The following is an 11,131-nucleotide window of genomic DNA, read 5'->3' as shown; positions in this document are numbered from 1 at the left end:
ATGACCTCCTGAGTCATACATTGATGCTCAACCACTGAGCCATGCCAGCTGGGCTCCATCTAATTCTTAATACCAATTATTTCTTGGAGTGCTACTTTGTTTTCTTTAAATTATTTCTTTAAATTATTAACTTGATCCCAGTTGTCCTAGGCTGAAAGTAACCATGCAGAGTTTCATCCTCGGTTTTGCATACTGCAGGACCTCAGCATGAAACAAAGAATGTACTGTTTGTAAATCTTTATAGGCTGGATGCTAAGATAGCAGCTGCAAGCAGTTAAGCATTAGGAGATTCTTCCGTGCCCCTCCCTTTGGTCATTTAAATCCCCTCTGGATGAATGTACCAACCACCCAGTTGGTAGAGATTTGGAACATCCTCTAAGTCTTATTTTGACTAATCTAATTTTCTGTAAAAAAAAAAAAAAGTATGCAGCATTCCCCTAGGTTTTCTTAATTAGTATATTTTGATTTTCTTTATAAAAATTTAATTTTATTTGGTGGATATGAGGACCGAGAGAGGTGGATGATTATAAAAGGCAATAGTTTTTATTGTTCTCTTTTGGGAAGAACTACTTTTTAAAAGTCAACTGAAAATAGCTAATTTAGTGCTTTAGAGATATGAAACGCTTTATGTTCAAGACAAAAATAAAAATGGACTTCCAAAATGGAATTTCCTACTAAGGGACATTCAGCCATAACCTCTGACATTATTAATTTGCAGGCATAGTCATTGTGGTACTAACTTCTCCCCTGGAAGGGACTTTCTACCCAGCTATCCATTAGTTAATATGTTTACAGGAAATGTACATAGCAAAATATTGCAGAGTACAATTGGTGAAATTGAATTGAAATTAATCAAATGAAGTGCCATAAATAGGTTAGATTCAGGACATCATAAAGACTTCTTCTGAACCATTAGGGTAACCATAATGCTCACTTTACATCTTAACTTGAATTCTAAATGAGGATATTTCATGAACAGAGAAAGATGTTCACAAAAACATTTCCAAGGAAATAATTGTGACTATTGCAGAAGGGGAATAGCCTTCTTAGGGTTGCTGGCCAGGTTTGAAAATTAAACTAACAAAGACAGATTAACAGAGAAAAGCACACAATTTGTTGAATATAAGTTTTATATGACACGAGAGCCTTCCTAAAGAAATGGCGACCTAAAGACTCAGTTAAACTGGTGTATTTTTATGCTAAGTTTGATGAAGAGTGGACAGTTGCAGTAGAATATGATTGGTTAAGGAGTATGAGGTCAGTGTAGTAAACTGGGGGAAACTTAGGCCTATTTGTTAGAATTCTTCTTGGCTTCCCTTTGTCTTCAGAAATGAGGATGCTCCTTTCCTCTGAGGACAGGGAGGTCACCTTTCACATGAGGGTTTTATAACTTGTTTCAGGGAAGAAGGGTGAAGAGGGAAGGATGTCTTTTTCTTAAACTTCTTCAGCCTAAAATATTCAATATGCCAAGGTGCCATATTTTGGGGTTAGCATTTTTTAACCCCATTACTATCAAGGAGAAGACCATATGCAGTAATATTTAAAGGGTCTCCATTGATTAAATATAAAGATACACACACACACACACACACACACACACACACAACTATAATGAGGTATGTATCTTTCCTCCTTTTTTCCTCACTGGAATGAAGAAGGATGATTTGACAGTAGTGCTCTCCTCATTAACAGAGTGCTAGTGACAGGATTCTCAATATTCATTAATCCAGACATTTCCTGTGAAGAGATAGAGGCCAGGGAATGGAAGTGAATGATCAAGTGAGGCACATCCACCTAGCAGAGGTGTTGGGCTTAAAACTCCTGACCCCCAGCTCAGTGTTTTCTCAATCATACCATGCTTCCTCTTGGCAAATTTTCTGACTGAAGGAATATTCAAAGAGGAACTTGGAAAGGGGAGAGTAAAGTAAATTGCCAGATGGGTTAATAAGAATGGTTTTTCATATGTCTTCAAGGTTTTCTCCAGGGGATTTCTGTGAAAGAATTGAGCCCTAATGCCCAAGGCTTCCATCATGTGTAATGAATTGCCCCCCCCCCCCCACTCTCACCCATGCATCTAGCCTGGCATAAGTGAAGGACCATCCTTGGGAGGAGAGAGAGAATAATCACTCAAATCATTTTTCTGTGTTCTGTAGTTCACATGAGGTACACCAATTGAGAAAGATTGGATTCTTTAATACAGAATGGATGAGCACTAGGCAGTCAATGGCAACCAGAGGTAGAAGATTTAACAAACGAAGGAAAACAGTTTGGTTTAGGGAGGTAAGCTGAGAACATGGGCTTTGTGACCATCTGAATTGGATGCAAATCTCATCTATGCCATTTACAGGCTGTGACTTAATTTCTATAAGCTTTATTTCTTGATCTATAAATGGAAATAATATAGTCTACCTCTCAGGAGCACCTGTAAAGATTAAATAAGATAACATATGTGAAGTACTTAGCCCAATAGAAATACTCAATATATATTTTAAGGAGGAAATTTGATTAAATGGAATGAGCACATGGTCTTTGGAGTAGGATAGGCTTGAGCTCATGTCCTGATGCCACCACTGAATCTCCTAATAAGGTGCATGAGACATTGCAGAAGCTCAGTGAAATCTCAATTTCTTCCTCCTGGGATCTACCTCTTCACATCAACTCATTAATATAGAGCAATGACTTTCAAACTGTGCCAGCTTCACTGAGAAGCATGGTAAAACTGATACCAGAGACCCATCCCCAGAGTTCTTGATTTAGTGAGTCTGCAGTAGGGTCAAATTTTTTGTTTCTAACACATTCCTAGATGGTGCTGAAATTGTTTGTGGACTACACTTTGACCTTGATGTAGATACAGAGCTGTTACTCTTGGGTGCTGGGGGACAATCTCAGCTTTTGGCTTCTGATTGAAAGCAATATTAAAATATATCAGCTGAGACATCTTAACTTATTCTGATACTGATAATCACAACATACCTGATTACTATTCTCAATTCTACATTGTTTTTATTTTTATTTTATTTCAGAGAGGCAGGGAGAGGAAGAGAAAGATAGAAACATCAATGATGAGAGAAAATAATTGATTGGCTGCCTCCTGCACACCCCCACCTGAGGATCGAATCCGTAACCTGGGCATGGGCCCTGACTGGGAATCAAACCTTAATCTCCTGGTTCATACATTGACACTCAACCACTGAACCATGCCAGCTGGGCTTATTTATTTATTTTTATTTAACAAGTATTTATTAGTCATTTGAAATGTGTCAACCACACTCTAGGCATCTAAGTAGTGTTGATGAACAAAACAGAAATTCCCCTCCCTCCTTAAACATATATTTTAGTGGAGAAAACAATGAATGGAAAATATAATTGCAAGGTTATAAAGTATGTTCTAAATAGAGTGGTACTATGGCAATATACATAACATGACATTAATTTGCATTACGTCAAGGAAGCTTCTGGTGTGGAGGAAACATGTCTGAAGGCAGTCCTCTGGTGTGTCCTGGGGTGGGGGGGGCGGGGGGCATTGGTAGGTGGATGACTAGTGGTAGCGTCTTGGGCAGACTGAACACACATAGGGCTTCTCTCCCATGTGGATGCTCTCATGAGCCAGAAGGTTGGTTCTGTGGCTGAAGGACTTGGTACACATGCTGCACCTGAAAGGTTTCTCCGCTGCATGAATCTTCTGGTGCAGGTGTAGCCCTGAGGCCTGGAAGAAGCCTTCGTTGCATGCAGCACAAATAAATGCCCTCTCATTATTGTATTTTCTCTCATGGACGTTTACCCAAGAGAAATACCTAAAGATCTTGGGACACTTTTCACATTGGTCTGACTTTTGGGCTTTGTGGAATCTTTCTTGGTTCCCCCTACATGTGGAGTTTCCTTCATTGCTCTGGTGGATAAGAACAAGCTCAGAGGAGACCTGGTCCAGCCAGCAGAAAAATGCCAGTCCCACCTCCATGAGGACATCTTGGTAAGAGGCTCCTTTCTGAGACCTGGAGGTGCCTAGACTTGCTCTTTTGGAGCTGAGTGGATTCGCCAAAGAAACACTTCTCTCCTCAGGCCTGGGACAGTACTCTTCCTGGATAATGAGTAGGGAACGTGTTTGACTGCCTTGATTAGTAATGCTTCAGTAGTTTTCAAAGAAATGTTGCCACCATTTTCTTTACTTTCATCTCCTTGTCCTATTTGCAGAGAAGTGTCTTGGGGAGTCCAGGAGGGTGTCTCCACATTTGCCTCTGTTAGGGTTCCTATTGACAACTGTTTTGTTAGATGAACAATGACTTATCTTAGGGCATATTCTTAGAAAAGAGGGCTTCCTGTCCCTGCATGTGGATGTGGACCAAGGCAGGGCGCTCCATGTACTCATCACTCAGGTCTGCCATGAATGTCTCCAGGTTTCTGCCACTTGATTCCCATTTTCCTTTCAATGTGGACCTGTCGCTGCAGTGCCTATTGAACATAAACTGTGCCAGGACCACTTGAAAAATAATTTCATCCTTACTGTGTTTTTCTGGCTTTAGCCATTACTGAAATTACTTATAGAGTCTTTGCAGTTCCTGCCTTGCACACGACTTATTGTTGTTTTTAAATGAGCTGAGCTGAGTGTTCTGGAACCCAGAGGACAGTCCCCCCCCCCCACCCGCTGCGCCCCACCCCCCTCCCGCACACACACACACACACACACACACACACACACACACACCTTTCAAAGAGCAGGTTTTTGGCTAGGTTTAAAGTCCATATTTTCTGATCCACAGTCATCCCGGCACGGTTCAGATAGAAATGAGGTTCTACGATCTAAATCCATTCTTAGCAATATTTCTTAGAGACTCAACTTCCAGGATTCAATACTTGAACTCCTGTGTTGATGGTGGTGGATGCTTAACAGACTGTGAGCTCCTAGAGAAGATTGAACTTCAAACTGGGCAATCCTGGCGGGACCAAAGGCTGAGCTGCTGTGTGACTGGCTGGCTGCACTGGATTCCTCTTCAATTCTACATTGTTTTTAGTTTTCTGTTCCTCTGCATACTGCCTTTGAATGCAGAGCTCAGTTTGAAGTAAAAAAGAATAAGAAAATTACTCGATCAATACTTGTTGAACCAGATAATTCATCTCAAGTGAAAAGCACAGCAACATATTTTCCAGTTCTGTAATTTTCCAAGATTTCTCATTATTTCTTTTTACAGGTGAAAACTTGGGGTAATCAATTAAACAGTAAATCAAATATTGTGATCCAAATACTGTCTGACTCACAGCTTGGGACACACAAAAGCATCAGACTTAGGGCCAGCCTTTTATGTCAGTTAGTTGCTATTTGTATCAGAGGTCAAACACTGGAGTTTCAGTGCTAGCTGGAAGACATGTTTTATTCTGTTTTCTCTGTGTATTTTATGTGATGTCTATTATGGACTGAATGATTACCACCCCTACAGCCCCCAATTCGTATGTTGAAATCCCAACATCTCAGTGTGGAGATGAGGGCCCTAAGGAAATAATTAAGGTAAAATGAGGTCATAAGGGTGAGGCCCTAAATCCTATAGGATTAATATTCTTATAAAAAGAGAGAAAAAACTATCTATTCTCTCTCTCTCTCTCTCTCTCTCTCTCTCTCTCTCTCTCTCTCTCTCTTTCTTCTCCACTTGCATCTACCAAGGAAAGGACCTGTAAGACACAATGAGAAGGTGGCTGACTACAAACCAGAAAGAGAGCCCTCACCAGAAACCAAACATGTTGGCACCCTGATCTCAGACTCTCAGCCTCCAGAACCATAGAAAAAAGTTTCTGTTGTTTAAGCTACTCAGTATATGGTACAGGTATTTCGTTTTTGCAGCTCAAACAGACTAATACCATACTTACCTGCTATTGACCCAGAGTGTTTTATAAAAATTTAAATTGGTCATTGTACTGGGTAGTTTCCAGGTGCAATGACCAATTGCAGGTCTACTCTCCACCATTCTCCCTCCTCCACTTATCCTAATTTGAGTATCTGTTTTCTATTAGAAAAACTAATAATATGATTGTCAACATTTTAAAAATGGAGAGATTTTGCATGAAAATAAATCTGAATTGTCATATACTCATGAGAAATTAGAAAATCTGGCAACAGTGCTGGCAATAATAAACTGGCACTTCCTTTTTAGACTAGGCATTAGCTCTCAAGTTGGCCATAGCTCCCACTTGGCATGCCTCACTCAATTACCTTACCAGGCTGGCCTCTGTGGCCATCTGAGAGTACTATCTCCTTTCTTCAGGAGATAATATGAAGGGCTTCAATTGTCTTTCTCTGAAAAGCTCATATGCTTGGAAATTTCTTTACTGGCTGCTGTAGGTGCTACTAGTAACAGCTCACAATTGCAACCTTTTGATCACCTATGCTTGGATGATCAAAGCCACTTAGCTTCTTAGTGCCTAGGAATTTGCCTCCTAGATTAACAATGCATTCTAAGATGGACACCTCCATCCTAGAAGAAACAATCATTTATCCTGACCAGGCTTGATATATCTTCTAGACGTGGGCTTGCCTTTACTTCCACAGTGCCTCGGCCAGCCCCACTGCCAGGTTCATTGACTTAGTATCCTGCATAGCATCACTTTGGATTAAGGGGCACACTTTATGGCCAAAGGAGTGCAATGGAGAGCAGATGACTGGGATCTACAGGTCATGCCACATATCATGTCATCCCATCATCCAGAAGTTACCGGTATGATCAAACAGAATGACCTCTTAAAGACATAGCTGAGGCATCAGCTTGAAGATGACTTTTCATGAGGCTGGGGCACTATCCTTTAAGATAAAGCATAGAATTTTAACCAATGGCCATTGTATTGGTCCTGTATTCCCAAGAACTAGAAAATATGGGCCCAGGACCCAAAGCGTGGAAGTAGGAATGACCTCATTCACCATCACTCTGAGTTCAAGTTGAGCAATTTTACTCTCCTGTTTCTGAAGGGGAAATTTTTCCACCAGGAGGACACAGTAAGAGTCATTCTAAACAGAAATCACTGGCTTCCACCTTGTCACACAGGAGCTCCCACACTGGTGAGCAAAATTAACCCTGATCATTGCAAGGAGGTAGCACAGCCATGATGTGGGTAAAAGGAGAAATATCTATAGCACATAGGGGAGACACTGGGCCATCTCCTGGTATTCTCAGGCTCAGTTTTACTGTGGCCAGTCACCATGACCATGACCTAATAAGGACATGGTACTCAGAAGCTCAGAATCCTCAGGAAAGAGGGTCTGGGTCTTCTATAGTTTTCTCCTGCACAAGGATCTTCATTTCTGGCTCTAGGTTATCCTAACAACCAACCTAAATTATTGTCCCTCTCACTGACACTATATTAAAACATCCCATCTCTCAGCTAACATCTTCAGGGTATTATGCTAATTTGCTGAGAATATAATCTTACAAGCATCTAGAGGCAAGAGTGGCCTGCTTTATGGCAATGAGCATTTTGCCCATGAGACCTGAGGCATCTGCATATTTCAAAGGCCCCTGAAGGCCTATAAAGCTGTAGAAACGAAGTTACTCTTAATGCAGGTAAAATGAAAAAGGTGGGTAAGCTAATTATCCAGAGCCTGAATGTAGTTTAAATAAATACCAAAGACCTGAGGTAGACATGTTCTAAAGTTAAATTATTTAGATTACTTAAGTTTTCTACTTTATATAGCTTATGCAGATCTGAAATCAGAATCTTTTGAAGTTGCAGTAACACTCTTTGTATACTATGTTTTTTGTTTTATTTTGTAATTCCTGAGACTGACAGACCTGAAGAATATGAGTTTAACTATTAAGCAAGAATTTTCCAAGCAATAACCATTAGTATAACACTTTTCTATGCCAACTTATAAATAACTTCCACATTGTGGTATTTTTTTTCTCTTTTCTTCACTTTCACACTTTAGTCATTTCCCAAATCTTAATTATTTCGTTGAGTGAGACAAAACTCTGGAATACAGAAAGAGATTCTTGTCTTAACTATATCTCTGTATACTGGTGCCTGGAACCATTAGGACATTGGGAAATGACACTTTTTTTCTTCACAAAGCATACAGCAAACAGTGGTGTTTACAATGATGAAGGAGAAAAATAAAATTTCACTTTATTGGTAATAAAAGTAATAGGTGTTGGTGTTTTTCGCCATAACAGTTACCCAAACTACTTAGTTTTTATATCAGGCTGATATTTATTTTCCTCTAAGATTTCCTTTGGAAAAAAAATGCAAGCCTTCTGAAAGTGTTTCTACTTTTTCTTAAAATCATAACACATTATTGCAAATAAATATTTCCAATGCTTAATAGTCACTCTTTTGAAAAATTTTGTAAATTGTATTTTTAAAACTATACAAAATCTCTTTAAGGCTTAATTGAACGCATTAAGTATGCTTTTCTCATTTTTATTTTTATTTTAGAGGTTTTTCTCAGTTAAGTCATGGTACTCTTTAATTTCATAAGTTTCATTTTAGGTTAGCCTTGAAGTATCATGAATTTAATTTGATTATTGTAAGATGTGATTTTCAATTGTCTTTCTCTGTGTGATATTACCCAACTTCAGAAGATATTCAGAATGTTCTCTTTCTCTCTTCCTCCCCCTTTTCCCTTCCCTCTCCTTCTCTTTCCTTCCTGAGCTCTATCTGAACCTTAAGTGATGCTGAACAAGGCAGTCAGGTGTTCCGTGGGAAGGGGCAGCCACGATGGCCCAGCACAGGGTGCAGAAGCCCAAGACAGTGAAGAGGAAAGTCACAGAGACAGCTATGAACAATGGGATGCTGGAGCCTCAGTGGGGGGAGGAGCACCTGTGCAAATGTGTTGGAGTCTGCGCAGTGTGAACTCATGGGGCGTGACAGCCAAATAGGGTCATGAACCCTGAACTGAGTCAGAAGAATTCCAAGAAGGGGTCAGCCCAGTATGGAGTGTCAGGTGAGGAGAGTGTCTACACAACTTGGAGGTTGAACTAATTGGCACAGTGTTGGAGCCTGGGCAAGTTGGAAATGGTGTCCATAGTCGAGGGAAGCAGAGAGACTCTGCAGCACTGGGTTGGTCTGGAGTCTTAAAATCTGAGTTGGTGTCCATACACACAGGTAACCAATTACAGAATAATGGAATCCAAGCAGGTGAGAAGGGCATCCACATGGGGAGTGAGGGGGTGTCTGGAGCAGAGTGTTGGGTTGAGGGGATTACCTGCTTGGGTTAAGTGGCAGTAATCAGTCACATACAGGGAATGGAGTCTGAGAATTAGAGTATCATAAGAAAGCTATATTAGGTTCCTTTTTTTGATGATTACAAGATATTGCAGTTATGTAAGGGGATGTTCTAGTTTGTAGGAAATGCACGATAAGGAGTTTGGGTGTAACGGATCATTCTGGCACCAACTTACTCCTGAATGGTACAGGGCATGCTCTGCTTAGATATCTGACTCCTTTTAATCTGTACTTAAGTCTCAGTCCAAAGGCCACCTCAGAAAGCCTGTCTCTGGCCCTAACCAGTTTGGCTCAGTGGATAGAGCATCAGCCTGCAGAATGAAAGGTCCCAGGTTTGATTCCGGTCAAGGGCATGTACCTTGGTTGCGGGCACATTCCCAGTAGAAGGTATGCAGGAGGCAGCTGATCAATGTTTCTAACTCTCTATCCCTCTCCCTTCCTCTCTGTAAAAAAATCAATAAAATATATTAAAAAAAAAAAAAAAGAAAGCCTGTCTCTGGTTTCCTAAGGGAAAGTAGCTCTTTCTACCCTTAATCATAGTCTCTGTCTTATTAAGATTTTCTCCATAGAACTCTGAAATTATCTTCTTTAGTTATTTGTTCTTTATCTATCTTCTCTAGGCAGAGATCTTGCTTTCTAGAACACTGCTGTATTTCAATACCTAGAACCAAATATAGTTCTCATTGTGAACGAATGAATGAATGACAAAAATATAGGGTAAAAATATAGACTCTGTAGGAGGGACTTTTGAAACATGAAAACATTTTTCAGTTCAAAAAATGCAATTAAATAAAAAGAAAAGAAATAGTTGAACATTGTAAAAAGTTAAAAATTATAATTTAAATAACTTTTAGACACAGTACTCTGATGATACATTCTTAGAGAGATGAATTCTTCCACATCCTTACTGAAATGTAGTCCAAAAACACAGCATAGTATTGGACAGGTAATAATCACTCCATCACTCAATAAATATTAATACTGATTATTGTCATTACCCTAAAACCTGTGATAACTCTTCATGGAATAAGACTGTCATTTAGCTGGTAATTAAATGGTGCATATTTATAAAAATACATTAAAAATATTGTTTCTTCTCTTCTATGTCAATTTTAGGGAAATAAATATAAAAAATTATTTGCACCTGCATGGAGAAAGCATCTTAGAATGTCTTTACTTCATATCCCTAGTTTTGCTTTTCTCTGTTGCAAATTGATTCCTCTTTTCCAACTGTAAAAATGACAGAGCTATTAATGTATTTAACCGCATGTTGCACAGGAAATGTGAATGATGAAGAAATAAAAGAATGAGCAAATGGATAAATTACCCTGAAAGTTAGGTCATCTGATTACACTCCCAAAGCCTGAGGAAGCTATGAGCTTCTGCTTTACTCTAGGTGTCTGGGGTCAGAGGGCACTTGCATGTGCTAACTGGATTTGGGGTTAATCAGCTCTTTTGTGTTATCTTCTAACACTATTCATAATTTCACTGTTTTTTTTATTATTTTTGTGTGTGTGGTCTATGAATGGTTTCTCTAATGTATATTTAGGCAGAATAATTTGCATAAGGAATTTGTGATTGAAATGGTTCCAGGAAAACACACTAAGCAAAAACTTCTAGTTGCTTCTAGCTAGAGAGTCATTAATTTATGTGTCGACCACCAGTTGTATATGAAAAGAGGATCTAATTTTTATTTTGTCTTTATAGTTGAAAGTATTACAGATGTCCGCTTTTTTCCCCTCTTTGACCTCCTCTATCTCACACCCATCTCCCCACCCCACCCTTGGCATACTGCACTATTGTCTGTGTCCATGGGTTTTGCTAACCCCTATCACTCATTAATAGATCCACACAATTAGTTTCACAGATTGAATAGTTTAACAGATTAGTCACTTAACTAGTTCTTGAGAAAACAGGACAGTTAAGTATT

At 39.4% G+C, this 11,131-nt stretch overlaps 1 pseudogene; it reads right to left on the bottom strand.

Moving 5' to 3' along the window:
* Positions 1–3,438: 3,438 nt before the first annotated feature.
* On the bottom strand, positions 3,439–4,807 carry LOC139015450 (zinc finger and SCAN domain-containing protein 4-like; annotated as a pseudogene).
* Positions 4,808–11,131: the final 6,324 nt, after the last annotated feature.

The sequence above is a fragment of the Myotis yumanensis genome, unplaced genomic scaffold (genome assembly GCF_028538775.1).
Source record: "Myotis yumanensis isolate MYYU_CA2020_CCGP unplaced genomic scaffold, mMyoYum1.0.hap1 SCAF_8, whole genome shotgun sequence".
In the NCBI taxonomy this organism is placed as follows: domain Eukaryota; kingdom Metazoa; phylum Chordata; class Mammalia; order Chiroptera; family Vespertilionidae; genus Myotis; species Myotis yumanensis.
This window is presented reverse-complemented; position numbering and strand designations above follow the sequence as displayed.